Here is a 3617-nt window from a genome sequence, read left to right as displayed (position 1 = left end):
AAATCTAATAAGGTTAATTGTTTACAGGGAAGAATATCAGTAATGGAAGATGTACTTTTAATTCTATCCATATACTGTATACAGTAACTTTTGACAAGATTAGTAACTTATCTAATATGTAACCAAGACCAAGCACACTTTCAGGTATTCCCCTGTTTCTTGCTGTTGAATTAGAAGACTGTTGAGTGACATTTTGTGGACAGCAGTTCCTTAATACTTCCTGTCATGTGGAAAGTAATAGCAGTAATTGTGATTAACAGTTCTGATAATCTAACAGAAAATTCTATTTCTCAAGAATTCCATTAGGGGTGTATATATCTTTATATAGATAATAAACCTGACGCTAGACTGCATCTTTATTTCACTTTATTTAGTAAAACAGGATCAGCTCAATCAAATTCTTGCCACAATCAAATCTTAAGATACCATATTTAGCAATTAATTAAAACAACTTTATCAAATGGAAAATTATAAAGCTCATGTAATACAAGAAAATGTTCCTTTTGTGTCAAGAACAGGCCACTGAAGACTTCCTCCTCAGGAGCCTCCAGAAAACCATGGAGCTCTCCATCAGGGCCACTTCCCCCTAGGGAACTGGCAGGATGGCTGAGGGCAAGGCTGGTGGTGCTGCTGACCTCTTTGCCAGGCAGGTACAGAAGTTCAGCAGGACCCAGGAAAAGGTACTGCAGAAGTTGGGGAAAACTGTGTAAACCAAAGATGAATGGTTTGAACAAAGGGCCAACAACTTTTACCATCAAAAGGCAGAGGGCCTCAAGCTAAACAAGCAGCTGAAGAACTTCCTTAGTGCAAAGTAATGCATGAAAGCTCAAAGAGAGTGTCAGAAACCCTGCAGGAGATCCACAGCAGTGAGTGGGATGGTCATGAGGAGCTGAAGGCCATTGGAGGGAATAATGGTCTCCTTTGGGAAGACTGTGAAGAGAAACTAGCTGACCAGGCTTTGAGGACCATGGAAAACTCTGTAGCCCGGTTTGGTGAAATTAAGGAAAGAATTGCCAAGTGGGGCTGGAAACTCATTGGACTATGACAATGCCCAACATTACCTGGAGGCGGTACAGGATGCCAAGAAGATGAGGCCAAGATTGCCAAGGCAGGTGAAGAGTTCAACAAAGCCCAGCTTGTGTTTGAAGATCTGAACCAAGAACTACTAGAGGAGCTACCTGTTCTTTATAATAGTAGTATTGACTGTTATGTGACCATCTTTCAAAACATTTCCAACTTGAAGGACGTCTTCTACAGGGAAATGAGCAAACTGAGCCACAATTGTATGAAGTGATGAACAAACTGGAGAAGCAACATTCCAACAAAGTCTTTGTGGTAAAGGGACTATCAAGCAGCAGCAGACCTCTTTAGTCATCTCTTCCCCAGTTCAAACATCTACAGCCTCCAGTCCTCCTACCTCACCTACCAGTCCCTCTACACTTTTCTTGACAAGTGAGAGGGACTCCATTTCAGCAAGTGAAGAAGAGATCACATTGGATCCAGCTCAGGGAGAAGACAACTCTGAGATGAAAGACGAGCTCTTAAAAGAAAAGGAAATAGGGAAAGAAGAGGTTGAAGCCAACTCCTCTGAGGAGGAAGAGCCTCTGCCATACTGCAATGGCCCTACCCAGGCCCAGCCCTCTTCTGCCCAGCCCACGGAGGCTGGTGAGTCCCAGGAGGAAGTTTTCCCTGGCTTCCCAGCTCCATCCCCAGGCAGAGCCCCAATCCCTTCAGAACAGCCTGCATCTCTCCCAGAAGTTGTTCTCTGAACCTGAATCTCGAGTGAAGGACCTGAACAACCAAAGAAGAGAGCCCCTGCCCGGAGGACCTCAACACCCCTAGTAGGCCTCAACCTCCAGAGCCACTCCCAGCTCTAGAACCTCCTCAGGGGAACATACCCTCCAGTCCTACAGCCTCTAAACAGGGTTCACCCTCCAACTCCAGAGCCTCCTTGTTCCAGAACTTCAAGTCCTAGTTCCAGGGCCACTTTGGAGGTTTCTCCTGATCCACAGCCACCACAGAAGGTAAGAACTCCTGAGAACAAAGAAAAGGAGAACACAGACAATCTGAACCCAGATCTTTGTACTTTCCCCACCTCGGTGATCCCTCAGGTTTTTTCAGACTCTGACAAGGCAAGTAAGATGGGAGACAAAGAAGGGAACAATAAGCTTATCTTGTCTGACCCCCCTGAGAACCAAGGTCTCCAGCTTTATGCAACATCACAGCACCTGAGCTTCAAGAAGTGGTACCTACTGTTCAAAGTGCACAGCTCTGAAGAGCAACTGCCAAGACCCTCCCACATATGTACATCTCCCAGACCCAGAGGAACTCTTCAGCTAGAAGGTATATAAACACAGGGACTTAAAGTCAAACATTCATTTCTAAGTTCTCAAAGTGAATGCTGGTTGTCTGTAAAGACCTAGCATTAATGGATGCTGAGGGGCAGACTTAGGGGAGGGAGGCAGGCAGGCAGGCTTGGGAGAAGAGATTGTTAGACTTAGGGAATATTTAATTCAGATTTTAGCATTGTTATATAATAAGACTTTATATATTAAATAAAGTGGAGCTAAAATGAGTATAATAAGCAAAAGCATCTATATATTCAGAGAACAGGAAACAAATCTTGGATTTCTACTCATTTTGAAGACTTAAAGCCAAAAGAACATATTTTCAGATTGTTAAATAAAGCTTTATTCTATGTAAAAAAAAAAAAATGAAGTCAGGAACACAAATTTTCTGAGTTGGTATCAGGCAACTAAAATAGTTTTTATTAAAAAAGCTTTCTAATTTTTGCTCTAGTGTGTAATATTTTCTGTATAAATTTAGTGCTATGTACTACTGAGACTTGGTGATGAAGATAGTATATGCTGCAATCAATTTAATATAATTTGATAAATATGTCTTCAGAATTGGTTTTTTAGCCAAACAGTATGACCTTGGAACTAAATATGTAGGATAATTTAAATAAAATGCAAATAAGTTACTTTCTATTACATAACAATATTGACATACCAAACAATAGTTTACTAAAAATGGTTACTTCTTTAGATTCACGGAGGTAGCCAAAAAATTCTCCATTTTTTAATTTGAAGCATTTTCATTTTCTAAAATTTAAAACCTCTCTCTTCTCTTCACCTCTCCCTCTCTCTCCTAGTAAACAATCAGTCAAGTCTGCTTGCTTGTCTCAAGGTCATTTCCACAAGGTTAACTCCCTTGAGGTTTGCTTACGGTTGTCTTATTGTCATCCCTTCCTCAGCTGCTGCCCAAACTCTCATCATTACCCAGTCCACATATACATAAATAAAGAGCTCAGTACCAATAAAATACATGCATAAATAAATTAAACAATGTAAAAATAATAGTGCAGCATGCATAAAATTAAGTAGCAAATAGTAGAGAATACTCAGAAAACATTTTGAACTGATGAGGCAATTCTCAATTGCAAGTTAACCTTAAGAAGGCGAATTTGTAATATAGGGGAATGATTAGACAGAGCTTTAGGGTGAAATGGGGCTTACATAAGATTTGGCTGGATAGGGAGAACCCAGGTGGATGTGTTACAGGATTCCAAGGCAGGAGGAGCAGGAAAACTGAGACGGGAAAGTTACAAGGCCAAA

At 41.1% G+C, this 3617-nt stretch overlaps 1 pseudogene; it reads left to right on the top strand.

The window, feature by feature from the left end:
* Nucleotides 1-554: 554 nt before the first annotated feature.
* LOC118705918 lies at nucleotides 555-2714 on the top strand (annotated as a pseudogene).
* The last annotated feature ends 903 nt before the right edge of the window (nucleotides 2715-3617 follow it).

This window comes from Pipistrellus kuhlii, unplaced genomic scaffold (assembly GCF_014108245.1).
Source record: "Pipistrellus kuhlii isolate mPipKuh1 unplaced genomic scaffold, mPipKuh1.p scaffold_m20_p_5, whole genome shotgun sequence".
In the NCBI taxonomy this organism is placed as follows: Eukaryota; Metazoa; Chordata; class Mammalia; order Chiroptera; family Vespertilionidae; genus Pipistrellus; species Pipistrellus kuhlii.
Note: the sequence above shows the minus strand (reverse complement) of the source record. Positions and strands in the feature narration are given on the sequence as shown.